The sequence below is a fragment of the Parus major genome, chromosome 2 (genome assembly GCF_001522545.3).
Source record: "Parus major isolate Abel chromosome 2, Parus_major1.1, whole genome shotgun sequence".
NCBI classification, from domain to species: Eukaryota; Metazoa; Chordata; class Aves; order Passeriformes; family Paridae; genus Parus; species Parus major.
Window position 1 is genome coordinate 44,683,746 of NC_031769.1, and position 17,377 is coordinate 44,701,122.

Here is a 17,377-nt window from a genome sequence, read left to right on the forward strand (position 1 = left end):
TTCAAGTGGAGCAAAATGGTGGTTGATTTCACCCCAAGGAACTTCTGTCTGAGCTTTGTGATATCTTGGTCTCTTATTGCCACTCGTGGGGATAAGCAGACTCTCTCTGAGGATTGAACACTGCTTCTGGTACTGCAGCAGAGGCAGCTTACACCCCTTACACTAACTGAAAGGAGCCTGCTCTGATGTATTTTAAATTATTATAGCAGCATTTGGCACTTTCCATTTAAAAGGCAAGTGCTAAAATAAATTGAGGCAACTTCTTATTTAGATACCAGGAAGTTGCAGGATAAAGGAGGAAAAAAGCAAAACAAAACTAAACAACCCAAACCAGCCAGAATCCAAATCTGTGCTTAAAATCTCCCCTATCTATTTAAGTTACTGTACCAGCTCAGCTCAATATCTAAAACAAAGAAAATGAATTATGGAACAGCACGAGGAGAGCTTGTTAATTTTCCCACTGATGCACTGTGAAATGAAAGCTTTATTCTAAGAATATCATATCCTCGGGGCGCTGTCTGGGGAGACACTGACAAATACAAATGTCCTTACAGTTTTTCTTTTATTCCTGCTTTATGGTGTATTCCAGACAGATTTCCAAAATTATATATAATAATATATAATCTGTAGTTCTGGTTTGGTGGAGTTCAAGGCTGTGATTTTCCAGGACATAACTATGCCCTGTTTGAAAATGGAAGATCAAGTGCACATAATGAAAGGCAGATCAAATTCTAGAAGAATTTGCTTATTTCTTAATCAATATTAATATATGTGGCTTTAATTTCAGCATCTTTCCTCCTGTTGTGTGCCAAGGGAACATTAACAACAACAGCAGCTTTACATTTTTATAGCGCCTTTCATCAAGAAGGATTCAAAAGTGCTTTACAAACCTCGGACAAAATTCTTCTTTGATCAGCACTGAAAATCTCTTAATCCATGGTGCAAATCTCTGTTGCACTTTCTGTGGCTTTTCTGCACATAGGACTTCCATTGATTTCTACAGGAATTGTGTGTATATGAAACAAGTGCAGAATGTGTAATGGAAACCTGCACTGCAGATAAAAAGGAAGGTAAAAAAATGCACATGTATGGATCCATTGGCCATGGCAGAAGTGCTGGAGCAGACCCCAGTCACAATCTGTATGCATTAAAAAAATGAACCAGTCTCAATTCCCTAACTGGAACCCTCTCCATGTTGTTGCAGCAGAGGGTCTTCCTTAAAGAAAAAAAACCAACAAATATTGGCTCCTGTGCACAAATTTTCTTCTTTGTTTCAGGGAAGCTTCCCTGTCAGACCCTTTGAATCTCCTCCTAAAAGCAGAAGACAAGATGTGACTGTCAATTGCCAGTGAGAAGCTGCTCCCAGGTGAGTGCTGTGGGTGCAAACAGCTTTTACCCTAAAAGCACCTTTCATGGCAAACATCCCTGGGTGCCATCTGTTGCAAATGGTAGGAGAAGGGGCCCAAAATTTCCAGAGCTTCTGTACTCTGCGTGTGCAAACCTTGCTGAGATAAATGCTGGCTTCGAAGTCTTGAAAAATCTCCCAGATTCTTGAGAAAATGGTAGAGTTAGAGAAGCCCTCAATTTTTCAGCTTTCTAGTTTACAGCTAAATCAGGAGGTGCAGAGGGCATGCACCAGTGTTTCCTGAACTAATTCCAAGTTCAATTTGGGCAAGCCTCTGAGTTATCTATGTTTGATGATGTTTTTTCATCCTTAGAGCTAATGTTGTGTTTGTGATTAGAGTTTACAAGTGATGAGGAACACTTTCCTATTTAATCATCAGAAAATGATGAGCAGCATCCTACTGAGATGAGTGGAGATCCCAAAATTATCTTTAATTCTGTAGATACTTCTATTCAGTAATCAAGATTTCAATCGTGGTGTTGAACCCATAAATCTCTGGCCCTGACATGCCCTATTTTACTAGGACATTCTGTTTCTCATGAGTAGAACCATATTTTTAATGAGAAAATCATTCAGAATTAAATGTCCCCTGGGGATGCTATTTGAAGAAGAAAAATGACTCACTTGCAAAGACAGGTGTAGTAATGTGATGAGGAATCTTTTAACTACTTCATCTGGAAAAGAAAAGAGAGAATATTAGCTATATGACTGTGAACAATATTGGTCCATTTCAAAATAGTTTGCAGTCTAAGGCATCATGTTCATTTATCTCACCTGATGAGTTATCCAAATATTTTATTCCTGTCTGTTTAAAGCCTTTCTCTTCCAAACAGTGGAATATGCAGTTTAAGTGATTATTTGCCTTGCATTTCCTCCAGCTGATACATCTACTTCTGCATTTCTATTCATGTATTTAATATCTGTTACCTAACAGGACTGACACACACATTATTATCAGGAGTTCATGTTCTATCACTGGTGCTAATCACATGTATTAAAAACAGGATTGCGCAGTGTAAATGTGATTCTATCCAAAATTGGTTTCCTACTAATTACCAGCCTTAAAAAGCCCTAATTATTCACTGTAAATTTAAAGGTGGCTGAAATTCATTAGGAACTCACCAGGAACCCTTCTTTAAGTGTCTCTGAGAGCCCCAGGTCCAAAAAAAAAGCCAAGGTCAGGGTGCATGTATTGAGCCCACCCTCCATCCACAAGAGCCATCTTAGCAAGGTACTGCTGTGACTTTGACTTCCTAAACTCTGCCTTGAGCTTGCTCATGATTTAGAGGGAACAGTTCAGTGGTGTTTGAAGGTAGCTAGCAAAAGTCTAAAGTAACTTGATCCAAATAATTAAACTTAGCGATTAATTGGTGCTTTTCATCTTCAAAGTGCTTTACAAACATTAATTAGTTTGGCTCAGCAAAGCCTCATAAGAGTGGAAGCCACTCAAATCCTATCTCCTGTGAAGTGACTTCCATGGTTGTGTCCCCCCACATGCTATTTTTAGTGCATGCAAGGGCCCGCCTCACGTTCCATTACTTTCTCTTCGCACGGCACAAACCTTTTCTGTGTTGAAAATCACACCAGCTTAGTAATGGGTATGGGGGAGGTTTTAAAATTAAATAGCCTTTTAAAACAGCAGTTGGCTTGGGTTTTCCTGGAAGAACTGAGGCATATGAAGATCAGAGGCAGGCACCTTCATACCCTGCGCCCGCTTCCAAACCTTCAAACCTTCTGTCCCCTTTGAACATGAAAAGCTCTGTTTCAGGCACACCAAGAGGTGGATCCATCAGCTGCTGGTCAGTGCGAGTGTGTGTCCCACTGTGAACAAAGTTATGGCAAATTTCAGTGCCTGCCTGGCTGCCAGGTTTCCTTGCCCAGTAATGCATCTAAAGAAATATCAATATGGAAAGAGAATACTCTCTTCATGGGTCTGCATCACTGTGTCACAGGGCTCTGCTTCCTCCTCAGGCTCAGAGCCATCTCTTTCTGTTGGAGTCTGATGACCATGAGGAGACAGACAAATTTTTTGCAAATTTGCCAATTTTGTGACACAAATTAACAATTTTATCATGGCTGTTCTCCTTGTGTGTGTGGCTGCTTAGCCTTGGATTGGCTCAGCTTTTACTCCAAGAGAACTGCTGGAATTTTCTGTACAGAAGCATCTCCATTCTACCATTGCCTCCCTCTTCTCATTTGATAGCTGCTGTTTCAGACATTTCCAGCTTAATTGGTATGGTACCCAAGTCCAGCTGTGTATTTTCCTATGTGGCTGAGCTCCTGATGACCCTCTTGCAAGGTTACTCTATTGCATTCATGATGCATTACTGTTATCAAACAGCTGTTCAGGCACTAACCCTTCAATTTACTTGCCTGCCTGTGTGTCTTTCTTCAGCATGACATTTACTTTGCCAAAATAGTGGAGCAGCCTTCCTTCTACAAGTAAGAATATGTAAGTGAAGACAAAGACCTGGTGGCTCTTTTTGCAGGGAGCACCTCTGAAGAAAAAAAACCCAAAAAACCAAACTGTCATTGTTTCTTTTTTTCTTCCCCACCACTTTGTAAAAGGACAAATAAGCAGGCAGTCCAAAATAATCTTATTTATTCAGTGTGGCAGACCCAAAATCTTGCTGAAAAGAACAGGTCTACTGGTTGCATGCCAGCCTATGACGAGAAAGCCCAGGAGACAGCTGTATTCCAGGTTTTCAGCATGACTTTCAAAAAGTTGTTTTGCTTCTCAGTGTCTCAGGTCCACACACGACAGGGTGTTGTGGGGATAAATAAGGGAGGGTGGAAACAGAGGGGAGGTGAGCAGCCAAGTTCATCCAAACCCTGACAGGCTTCCCTCTGTTGTACTCCCCATTGGGTTTCACCACTTCCCATTCACAATAGCTGGACATCACTTCCTGGAGCAAAATGACTGTATTACACTGTTTCCTCTATAACTTGTAGCTACTCAGCTACTTATTTTTGTCTGGCAATGCTAACTGGGGCTCCAGGTTTGACTCTGTTTCCTGACCAACCCTAATACATTGTCTGCCTTCTAGCACAATCTTAAAATAGTCTGTCCTGGTCTCTGTGAAAGCAGGCACACATGGATTTATACCCCTCTCTCAAAGATGTTTAGCTCTTTGGAATTGTTGCAGAAAATGCCTGTGATGGAAGTTGTGTGGTACTTTAATCTCAGAACCACAAAAAGTTCATCAAAAGAGAAATGGGATGGTTTTGGTCCTTTGAGCAGCAGTTTTATCTCTACAGATTTTTCCTAAAACCCCAAAAGAAAGAGCCATATCTCTCCAAAATTTTCCATGCTAAAATTCCTTGCTGTGTGTCTATATCAGTCTCATGCATATCACTCTGGGTTTTCTACAGGAGCATGGAATAAACAGGTACAGGAGTGCCTGGAATAAACAGGTACAGCATTAACACTGGGAATACAATACTGAGTGGCAAACCCCTTCATAGCAATACCTATTCCTCAGAGAAAACAAGTGATTTAGTGAAAATAAAAATTTCAGTGGATTTGTGCTGCCGCAAAACAAAATTCAGTAAAAACCATCTATAGCTTTCATTCTGGTATTGAGAAAAAATTACTGCCACTTCTGTTCCACCAGCTTCTGCCACTTCTAATACTTCTTTCAGTTTATTTTGTAATTAAAAATCTTGTAGATGCTTAAGTCAGAGGGAAAAAATTAATCTGAAGCTGAAGAAAATGCTACAGTTAACTTAAACTGATTGCCAAAAATGTTGCAAAGATTTCATTGCAGGACAGCTGCAAATTAATTTCTCTCACGATTTCTCAGCAGAGCCAGGAAAAATAAAAATCTGTTATTCACACAGCTCTGTTATTTATTCTCATCATAGTTTTTTATCTGATGGCTTCATATAGCAAAGTAAAGCAAGTGGGAGAAGACAATGGGGACATAAGGCCACTGTGACTCCAGCGGGATTATATGGGCTTATTAAATATTTGTTTCCCTTATTGGACCTTCACTTACAGCTAAGGGGCAGATAATTCTTAATAAATCAATTGCTTGTGATCAGTTGTCCATGCCTTTTCCTTTTTACAACTCCATGTAAAGGATGTCAGCGTAAATGAGAAGAATGTCCTATTAAGTTCATCATACACAAGACCTTCCAACTTCACCTCATCATTAAAACCATAACAGACCTCCAGAGCAGTCTTTGAACTCACCTTTCTTTGCTACATAAAGGGCAGCAGGTGAAGAATCACAACAGCAACAAACACAAATGTGGGGGATTTGAGAGAGTGTGTATCACAGAAAATGACTATTGTTCACCTAATGCCATTTTGGGGCACAGCATGTTATAAATGACCTGGAAAGCAGACCTCAAATACAAAGAGTATTTTTAAAGACCCTCAAGTAGGATTTTGGGATGTTTTTGGCTGTTTGTGTGTTTTGGGGGTGTGAAGAACCACTCCAGACACTAGCCAGGGAGCCTGTGTGACATCTGGAACACTCATGAGGTCAAAGGTTTCAGACTTTAGGTCCCTAATAATAATAATAAGGTCCAATATTGCCATCTGTGCTGTGCCTGCAGCCAGTGGCACAACGGCTGTGCTCGACTGCTCGGATGTGAGCACATTCAGTTGTGGGGCAAACGAGTGCCCACACTAACAGGGAGAGACAGCAATCAGCCCTGAAGGACTTCTTTGCACTGAACACAAGTCTTCAGTCTGAGGGCCAACCAAAATATTTTGGATGGTTCTAGTTTTGCTAGCCTAAATTCCTTTATTTTTAGGACTTTGAGTGTTAATCTCACCACTTGTTTTGTAACTGAGATATGGATAGTGGGGTCAGGAAACAGCTTCCACTTTAATAATTCACAATTAAAACATTAAGCAGAGCACTTTCCAGCATGAGATACAGCATTAAAATGTAGAACACTCTAATAAGGCTAAGAGGGTTTTTACATTTTCATTAAATACCCAAATTAGTCATCTCTCTAACCGTGGTACCATATAGCTGCACACCTCCAAGTGTAGTTGGCATTAGAGTTGTGGGTTTGGGGAGAGGTTTTTTTCTCCTCTAGTTTCCCTAGAAGTGTGGATGCAGTTCCTGCATCTCATTCGGTGGGCAAAGCATACCACAGTTATCCTCCTCTCTTTCCAGAATCCTGATGCTGCTGTCAAAAACTACAGCCATAGGATACATTCACCCCATAAGAGCAGAAGGAGCTTTCTGCCAGGACATGAGGGGTGTAACACTCTTTCTTGCAGCAGACAGTGGGGATTACAGGGGCTTGTGTCTCAGATGAGTCAAGACTCTTCAGAAGAAAAGACAGACTGGGAACACAAGGGAAGAGACCAGGAGAGCTGGCAGCACCAAGTTGATTTTCACGTGCACATTTCTTGGCTTTTTATTATTTCTCTTTCATGAGTGAGCACCCTTCCAAAACAGCAGAGCTTTCTTCCCCAGTACATATGTTCAGTTTGCCTCCTCCTGAGCTGCAGCTCACTTGGGGATAGAGTCTGCCAGCAATGCTGCCTGGGACAGCTTGCCAAAGCAGTAGAACGAAGTGTGACCTCTTGTATGGGAACTGCAGCGGGGAGCTCTGGGGACACGTGTAATCACCCAGTGTGGAGCTCGGGCAGCCAGTGGGGTTAGCACCTCTGCTTTGGGGGGAAATGGGAAGAAATGCTGTTAATAAGTTCAGCTGCTGCAGCCTCTGGGTCTGGCTCACCTGAGAGGCAGTGCCTTTAGCTGCCGGAGCAGAGCCACAGCAGATGCACAGAGGCTTCTTTAAAAAGCACATCTTTTGTACCAACTCCAAGAGAATAATGTCACCTACCCAGCCACCAGCCCTGCTTTCCACAGTGCCTGAGTTTTTCCTTAGAAGTTTCCTATTCAAGCACTTAGCCTGACCAGGGCTGACCTTGCTTAGCTTATGAGATGTAACAAGATCACTGCCTGAGGTGTGAAATGACACTGGAATGGAGGTCATGATCTTACGGAGAGCATCTCCTTCCTCTGCTGCGATGTCTCCTCCTGGCTCCCCAGCCCCAGCATCTGACTAATCAGGCAGAAACAAATGCACCGTGCTTCTAGTGCACTACTGGCAGAATATAAAAATCTGTCCTTTTGGCTATTCAGTCATCTCAGTGGTATAGATTTTTTTTATGCATATGAATTCAAAGATCAAACCGTTCCTTTTTTATGGCTTTATTTTTTTTGTCACTACTTCAGCAGAAACAAAAAGTGTTTTCTATAAGTCTGTCTCTGTAAGATGCCAAAACATATTAACAGACAGATGAACAGACAGAAGCATTTTAGCAACGTGGACAGAACACCAAATCAATCATTCTGAATGAATAATACATTTAAGCAGTGATACGAATAGCAGAAAATTCATCTGCATCTACAGTGAAACTACCTGGGCCCATTTCAAGGCAGAATATTCTGCAGAAAGTACAGAAGGCACTTTTATTTTGGTGTTTCAAAAAAGAATGAATTTGTGTATGTGTCAATCTGTCACACACTAGACAGGGCTGGTTCTGTGAATGGGCATTACTGTGTATAGCTCTCGATCGAGCTGTGGAGAAATATACAGCTTTTTATTTACAGGTCATTAGAATAACACAGTATACAAACTGCATATACATAGAAAACACAAATATTTTCTGCAACATTCATGAATGACTTCCTGTGTTAACTGCTCTGAGAAATTTTTTTTTTCTAGGGAGCCCTGAGTTGTATAATGATTTTTATGTGATGCAATAAAGAATGAGCTTGAGAGGCAAACTTAGCAGGATAAAGTTGGAGATATATCATGCCCACATAAAAAAAAGCATTGAAATTCAAGTACAGGTTTCAATGGCAGGTCTAATGGACAAAGGAAAGGAGGGGAAGTGCCCTTCTGCTGAGTTAAACCAGGCTTGGATCCATGGGGACATTTCAATGGTCTTGTTTATTTTTATCATTAAAACTAAGCTGGCTTCTGAAGGGGAAGGAAAAACAAAAAGCCCCAAGGGCTGTTAACCTTTCTTCAGGAGCAAAAGGGAAGGTCATCAAAAGTTTTGTGACTCTTATGAGGAAATAAAGCAAAGGCTGGTGATGGAGGCTGGTCTGTGCTAAATAAAATGGATGAAAGCTCCTGCACTGCTGCAGCCAGCAGGTTCTCACTGGAGGTGGAGGGGATCCCTGAGATGTCAAGAACAGGCATGGGGGATTCAGGGAGGTAGCATTTTCTCCTTACTGTGAAGGAATGGTTATTAAGTTAAGCTGATCTGGTCACCATTGATGGACTTGCCTATAAAACTCTTCTTTGAGGAGTTCAGCTAAAGGCAGCGAAGCCAGCATGCAGAAAAGGGGCTTCTGCAAAGGGAACCAGCTCCTACTCTGCTGTGTGTGGTCAAACCCCTCTCTGTGATGGGGTGATTTGTAGGAAAGCCTAAAGAAGTACTTGAGTGTTTTCCCTCACCTGCTGAGTCACAGTAACCTATGCTAAAGGAGAACACAAGGCTGTTGAGATGGGCAAAGATTTGTTTGCCCACGTCGGTCGAGTGGTGATTAACTTCGGAAGGTAGTCACAGAGTAAACGAGAAGGAAACAGCCACCATTCATCAGCTGGTGGCCTCTGGATACAAATCCTGCTTTCAGAGCTCCTACAGCAGAAGGTTAAAAATGATGCACCTCCTGGACTGCAGCAGGCATTTTGTGCTTGCCCATAAGTTCAGGCCAGCTGTGGGATAGATGACTAGGGTATGCTCCTGCCCCTTTCCCTGAAACTGATTTAAATGTGTTTGAGAGGTTTAGAGTGGGAAAGAAAAACCTTTGCAAGATTAAGGGGAAGAGTGATTTCCTCTCCTTAGTGGGAATCCCAAAAAGCATAAGGGATACCAAGGAAGAGATGTGACCAGAGACACAGAGAAATCCATTTCTCCTAGGATACTGCACATTCCTGATTATATTCAGACTAGAAGTGCCAGACAAGGAGCAATTTCTCTAGAAGCAAATTTTGAATGTCAAAAATAGTGCTCCTTTTCCCATTCTCTATACCTCAGATTCTTCTTTGCCTCTCAGATGGAGAGCTGAGAATCCAAGCTAGCATATTTTTTAAAATGTGACTCAGAAAAGAGTAGAAATACAGGCTCTGCCAAGTGGCACAAGTTCATTCCTTTTCAGTTTTATTTAAATTACTGAACTCATGCAGATTACTTGAGATCAATTTTGTTCACCTTTGCAAACGGCTAAGAATTTGCATTAATGCTCAAAGAGTCTTCATGAAACTGACAAAGAAAGGAAAAAACAATTTTAATGAAGAATCAGCAGGATTTCTTCTTTCCAACTTCTGCATCCTTCTAAAAGGATGCTATGAGAGAGAGAGTGCAACCAAAGAAGTAAAAAGTGTATAATTCTTACATTCTCTGGAAATTAATTCCCCAGATATTTGTGAGGTCTGTAGCTTCTCTGGACTCTGGTGTGAGCTATAGGGAGACAAAGGCATTTTTAAAAAATCTCAGTCAAAGGGAGCACTATCCTCGAGAGATCAAACGAGCACTAATCGGGAAGAATGTTTGGTTATTAAATGCATCATTGAGTCTTTTAAATATCACTCATTGGGTCATAAATTCCTATTAAATTAATCCACCGTTGTCTCATGCAGATAGAAGGTAAAGAGAGCACAAGATTTGCCAGTAGCCCACCCCTGCCCAAGTCCTTCCTTTCACACACATAAAACCAGGTGATACTGCTGTCATCTTCTACTCTCAATCACTCTACCATGGCTCACACTGTCCTTTCTCTGGATTTCACAACCTGCTCACTTATTTCTGTTTAGGCTCCTTTTTGCACTGACCATGCTCTCCTGTCACCTTTGCTCTCTCCCTCTCTTTACACAAATGGCTTTCCCAGGATGGGTGTAGCTGACAACAGCCTACCCACGACCACCTATGCAAGCTCCTCTTTAATGTTGCTCTTCATGGAATCACAGATTTATTTGGGTTGGGAGGGACCTTAAAGATTATTTCATTTCAACCTCATCCCCTATGCACTGGGACATCTTCCACTAGACCAGGTTTCTCAAAGCCCCATCGAACCTGGCCTTGAACATTTCATTTTGTCTCTTATCAGGAATAACAAGCTTCTTTGAGAAGGGAATCCCCAAATGTATTAAATGCAACCAGACTTCCTTACCACTGTTTCACCTGACCACACTGCTGCATCTGCCCACCATATGGATTGACATCTCTGGCCTATTGTACTGTGAGAAAAGACAGTAAATTCATCTGTAAGGGAAATCACCAGCCTTGTTTAGAGTATAATTGTACTTGTGCTTGTAAAGACCTTGCTGCAGAACAGCTGGGAAATCTAGCTGGTTTCCTGGAGTGCGTGGGAGGCCATGAGTAGGTGGTAACTAAAATTTGTAACAGAGTTTGAAGGCTTTTTAAAACATTATTACTATTATTTTGGACTCTACAGCAAGATTACGAATCTTAACAGTTGCTAAAATGTATGCAATTTACCTGCAGTTATATGCTTCTTAGAAAACTAATGCTACATTGAGAGTAACAAATAACTGATCATCCTTTTCAGGCTAAAATGGTTTTCTTTTCAGTCTCCAACAGGGCTTTGGCAAGATGATTTTAAAAATAGCTACAGTTTGGAATCCAGATTGCTTTCCTTGCCAGATTATAATGATCACTTCAGCCAGGGCTGGGTGAATTTCAAAATGCCTGGAGACTCAGTTTAGGACAGTGCCCTCCAGCCTGTGGTATTTTTAGTGATGGGTAAACCCAAAAATTCGGGTGGTTATCCAGAGTTCATCTGTACTGCCCAAATGTCTACAGTCTGCAAAAATGGGCTGGAAAGTTTTCAAGGAAGATGGGTTTTGCACTATTTTCAGTACTGCCTATTTCTGCTCAGGTCAGGAATCCTAGGAGAAAATCCTCTTTCTTCTCACTGGTTTGCTGTGAATCTGTTGCCAGTCACAGCTTAAAAGTTCAGAGTCTGGCAAAGGAACTTGGAAAAGCATCTGGGGAAGAAATGAACCCTTCTGAAAGACAAAATGATGGTACAGGGTTTGGTGGTGATCCATATATATTCCTATGTTGAGATTCAGCCCTGTTTCTACCAAGAGCAGAGAGAACGTGCATGGCTGATCACTACAGAAGATCTGTTTCACTCCTTGCTATTAAAGTATCCCTCAGTAACCTTCTGAGGTAGTTCCAGTTTAGACAGGAGAAAATTCCCTGAGAATTATAGCTTTCTGGCAATTTGGGATAGTTTGCTTGTCTTTCCTTCTATGCCAGATACTGGCTGTGATGTAAAACTGTTTTGCAACAAATAAATGAGTATTAAATATCTTTCAGGAAAAGAAATGCAAGTACCCAAAGAAATTAATGACTCTGAGACAGTTTAAGCTTAGAAAATTTCTATGAGGTTGCACCAGTGGGCAATCAGATTTAATCTAGATTTAATCTTTTGATTTCATGTGAGAGTCCTGAATTTGTGTTAGGTCTTAACAATTAATCTGCTCAGCTGGCTTTTGGGGTGAGACTGTAGATAAAGAGGGAAAGTGACAAAGGTGGGTGGTTAGTACAAAGTAGACACTCTGGAAGAATTTATAAATAAATAACATTATTTTAGGCCTCATCAGGAAAGAACCTGAAATGTTCTGGCCATGGGAAAAGTCCAGCATGCCACATTTCAGGAGATTTTTAATGGCAAATACGCAGCAGTGTTAGGCATAACCTGCTGCTGGTCTTTGGGACATGAGCCCCTGAATCTCAAGAAAGTAAGCCTGCATTCTTGTTTTCTTCCAAATCTCATATACTCTTTAAACCTTTCATAAATGTTGAAGCATCATACTTTTCTTCCCTCACAATGCCTATCCCAGCAACTGTTAGCTCAGCCTTTGCCTGGCTCTGTATCACAGCACCATTGGCAGTGGCAGGAAATTTCCTTGAGATAGCAATTCTCCAAGGGTTCAGGATCCACTTCTCAATTAGCCCTCTAATTGGCAGCAGAAGGGACTCATTTCTCATTGCAGCAGTGAGAAGCAGCTTGGTTCAAGTCATGGTTTTGCCTGATCTTTGTTCCTGAAGGAGTTCACCGGGACAGATCTCGGACCTCAGCTCAGCAGGAATCTTTAGGGCAGCACACATTTCTGGGCTTATTTCTAGGTTATTTTGTGCCATGCTACTTCTCATATTGGCGCTCATTTTGGAGTGCACGAAGACACTTGGAATAAAAACAGAAGCACAGCTGAATAATCTCCCTCCAAAAAAGTCATCCTGAAAAAATTCAAGTCAAACCTCTCAAGATCCAGTGAAAATGTGAGCACTTTGGTTTGGGATCTTTATTCCTTCATGTTTTGAACTCATTTGTTCTTCCACATTTGGGCCAGGATTGAAAGCCAAAATATTTAAAAGTTCTAGATACTATTTTTAATAGCATACAGTTTTGACCCCTCAAGGTGTTAAGAACATTCAGTGAGATCTGGGGAACTGTTGGCTTTAATGGAGGTGACACTTCAGTCTTTTAGGATTTCAACTCTCATGGCTCACATCCTTCAAGTTTGAGAATGTGAAAGCGAGCATATAATGACCCAAGTTGGAACCAAAAATAGTTGGGTAGCATCTCTGAGAGCTCTCCCCATCCCCAGCTCTGAGTGTAGCACATTTCTGTGATGTATGCTCAGGTTAGCTTATTTGAAATGCAGTTGCTGCCTGGAGCCAAAGTTTTCAGAGCCCATCTCCTGCCTAACTAAAAATTCATATATAAGCAGCCAGATTGGAAGCAAAAACGTAGCCACTGAGCTGGAAAATTTGGGTTCCAAATGAGTGACTTGCCCTTAAGCTGAAGATCAGTGAAAAATGAAAGGCACACACCATCTATTTGTTTAGGCAAAAAATGCCACTGGAATGGAGACAATAACTTGCCCAGGGCAGAACTACTAACATCAATTTGGAAGGTTGAGCAACCCAACCTTGGAAGTTTGCCCTTCACTTGGTATTGTCTCAGGCTACAGAACACCTAAGCACATGTTGAACTTTAAGCAGATGCTGAAGCACTTTGCTGAATTCAGGTTGTCAGGAAAACTGAGCTTGTTAATGTTGAGATCACTTGAGTGCTTTTTTTTGTTGGAATCTTTCACACTTAATTTGTTATGACAAGGGAGATAAAGTAGAGACTATTAAGTCTAATTAATGGCACATGAAGTAACACTGATAGGTGAGTGTGGAGAGAAGTGAAACTGTCGGAGTTTCTGCTGCCTCGCTCATCGTCTTTTCAGACTGCAACTGTCATGAAGAGCTGGATTCCATACTTCTTAAAAGTCAAATATTTTGATTTACCTTTTGACAGCAAATCTACAGTGTACACACCATGTTGCTCATCCACAGCATCATTCCTCTTCCAAGCCACAGCTCCACTTTCTGCAGCAGGCAATTAGGCAGAGATCCTTATGGTCTGAGGCATCAACTGACATGTCCCTCTCCCTCCACTCAGAAATAACCAGGAAGGTTTCCTACAGGAAGGCAATCTGACATGTCAGTGGTCTCCTGTAGCCTCCTGTAATCATTCCTTCTTCCTGTCCCAAGCCTGCTGGAAGACCTCTCTGTGAGGTGAAGCTGCTGTCTGAGGCTTCTCCATCAGGTTCTGAACATCCACATGAAGCAGATACCAACTGTGTTAGACACAGACAAGCAGAACACAGCCAGCACCAGCAGACAGACAATTAAACACACACATTAAAAAATTAACTCTCAAAAAATCCTGGTGAGGCAGAACTCACAATTTTGCAGTGGAGAGAGACAGAAGCAGAAAGGTTAAGCAATTTGCTCAAGGTTGCAGGAGAAGTAATTGTCAGTGCTGGGATTAAGATTTAGGAATTTATAACTCCTGGTCCTGTGCACAGGCCACTAGATCATCATCCCTGGCACTCCAGAGAACCAGGCTGCTTATTCTGTCAGTAAAATGCTAAACCAAATGCTGTGACCTTTCCTGGAGTTATCAGATGAACTGCTTTCTTAACTCCAGGTTTCAGAGAGCAGTGGTGGGGGAGGTGGGGATGTGGTGGTGTGAGGTAGTGACAGACCAAAACCAGCATGTGCAATGCTTGTGTAAGGAGATTTTCCTTCACCCGTTTGAGGAGTCCTTGCTGTCTGGCTGCAGTGCAGGAGGGAGAGCACAGTCCTTGGTGGGAGTTTTGGGAGTATTTGCCACATTCTCGTTTGAAGACACTGACAAACTGTATCAGAGATTGCACTGGGGGTGTGGGCAGCTTTATATCATTTACAGGAAGTCAAGGCCTGCCCATGAACTCAAGTACTTACAGAATGTATAAATAAGCTGTAATTCACTGTAGCATACATATGGAAGCCTTTGGGAAAATCTGATATGCAAAATCCAGTAATTCCAGCACACTTTTATTAGTAATGTTAGTAGTATTACTATTCTGTGGAACTTTGGCTTCAGGGAAAGATGCCCACCTACCTCTCCTCTTGGACTTGATCCTGTTTCTGTATCAGCCATTAGAAGACAACACCTCCAAGGTGTGACCCAGCATGCAGGACCACAAGCAAGGTTCCCAGCTCTGTGGCCACAAGAGCCAGGAATTGTGTGACAGTCTGGGAGAGGAGAACCCTGTGGATGAGGGTCCACCATGCTCAGAATCCCCTGCCCAGCCTGAGCTGCTGCTCAGGTGGCCTCCTGAAAGAGACAGCTTTCTCATACCCACAGAGCAGGGTTATGCTGCAAGAAGAAGGCGTTTCACCAGCTTATGGGGTGTTTTTGATCAGTAATTCAGCAGCACCCCAAACTGCTGCACCATGGTGGCAATTGCCACTCTGACTTTTCTTCCTGTACCTCAGCCTGATCTCTCTGGACCTCAGGCTGCTTCTCTTCAGCCCTGTTCATTCACATTTCACAAAGGAACTGAAGCTTTTGGAAGATGGGACTTCTGTTCATGATAAACAGAGAAATGTGCCTCTCTGGGTAGCCAGCAGTGAGCAGGGGTTGAGCAGAAATTACTTCCAGTTCTGTCCAAACATGTTTCCAGAGCTGCTGAGCAAATTAGGGAAGAGCCACGAGGGATCTCAAACTGGAGCTTTTGCACTCTGTATTTCACACTTCTGTTTTTACCTGCAAGCCTTGTGGATTTGCAGTGGTCTCCTTGTCTGAAGGAGGAAGGGCTGGCCTGGGAGCAGTGACTGCCCTTTCAATAATCATCCTCGTGCTGCCTCTGACATTTAGCAAGAAATGTAATCCAAAACATGAGTTGCACAAATCTGTACAACAGGGGGCCTAAGGGGTCTCCTGCTGAAAGTAGAAACAATAGTACATTTAGCCAATTCCCGTTCCAAAGCTTTGCTGGATTGCTCTTGAGGCCCACAGGTTTGAATGTCATGAGACGGGAAGGATTGTATGAGAGCTGTTTAAAATGGAAACAATCCCTGACTTTGTGAAATACATGGTAATTTCAATCAGGTGACTTTACAAGAGAGTATAATTGAGCAGTATACATGTGTGTGTGGTTGTGTCTGTATGTCCTAGTTTCTTTATACATAAATATGTGTATAGAGCATACAATTGCTTATACTGGAAAGATCAGTTCTGATAGATTATTGGTTTCCTCCAACCTTACATGTCACCTGAGTGAATAAGTCACTTGCCAATCTTGTGCCTCAAAGTCAGGCAGTTAATTCAGACTATGTTACAGCTAAACAATTCTCTCTTTTCACTTGCCTGCTCTAAATATGAGCCCATGTGATTTGGTAATTTGCATAATATCTTCTGACAAGCTGACTCTGAAGTCTTCTTGGGTGATTTGCTTCTCTTTGCAAAACAAAATGGGAGACAGTAACATCCAAGGGAATGAGTGTACCTGTTTCCCTTGAATCGAGCAGCTTCAGCTCTTGGAGCTCAGGTTCCTCTGGAGGTAGCAGAAACTGTGCAGCTGCCAATGGGAGATGGAGGAAGGAAACCTCTAATTACATATATATATATATATATATATATACACATATATATACAAATCTAAATTACATCTAGTGGGTCAGATCTCCAGCTTCCTGTTGCACCAACCAGAAGGTGCTTTGAGATGTGTCTCCAGACAGTGACAAAATGGCCCTTGCTCCACCCATGTGTGACAGCCAGCAGAACCACTCCAGCTGGGAGTTTAACTATGTGTTTTCTTTTCCTAAAATGACATTCAATTGTGCTCTGCATCCTGCAGACCTGAGAAATAAAACAGATTAATCTTTGCTATTATTATTTTTAAAAATTTCCTATGGATTATCTTCCCACAGAGCCATAAGCCTTTGAAAATTTGGTCCTGATGTAACTTGCCTATGAAGTCAATTAGCTTCTAAAATGACAACACATTAGAAAGAACTCAGAAGCTGATATAGAAATACCTTGTTTTATTAAGCCTGGCCAATTTTCTGTCAACAAAAATTACGCTTCTGAAGTGATGTGGAACAAGAATCAAACATGAAAGCATACAAGTATCCACTTTTGAGCCCTTGAACAACTATAAGAATCCACTTCTTGGTATTTCTGCTACACAGAATGAATTTTCATTACCTGAAGTGTCTATTATCTAATGAATAAAAAAATCTGCATTATGCATTAAAGTGTAGTATGAACAAAAGAGCTGGAAAACTTACATTACTTCATGGTGAATTTTTGTGGCAGAAATGGCACTTTCATTGGCTTCTGCAGCATGGGTAATTTGTCATCAACCATACCAAGTTGGAGTTTGCAGTCCAACTAGACTTCTAAACCACAGAAGAAACAAATTCCATCATTAAGCAGTTGCTAATCAGTGAGCACATAATTTTTTTCATCAGGATGTCATGCTCCAGATGCTTGGTTACATTTAAGGAATGCCATTCCTAAGCCCTGGGTGGTTCATATGGAGTAAAAATTGAATTTATAGGGATCAAAAATGGCATAAACTGACCAAAACATCAAGTCCACATTTAAAGGTGTCAGGCCACCCCTG

General features: G+C 41.7%; 1 long non-coding RNA gene across 1 annotated transcript; it reads right to left on the reverse strand.

The window, feature by feature from the left end:
* Positions 1-368: 368 nt before the first annotated feature.
* LOC117243884 lies at positions 369-17,146 on the reverse strand. Its single transcript, XR_004495859.1, has 4 exons — positions 17,040-17,146; positions 16,256-16,327; positions 2,030-2,079; positions 369-1,311 (listed from the first exon to the last, which is right to left on the reverse strand). It is a non-coding gene; the product is annotated as an uncharacterized LOC117243884 (long non-coding RNA).
* Positions 17,147-17,377: the final 231 nt, after the last annotated feature.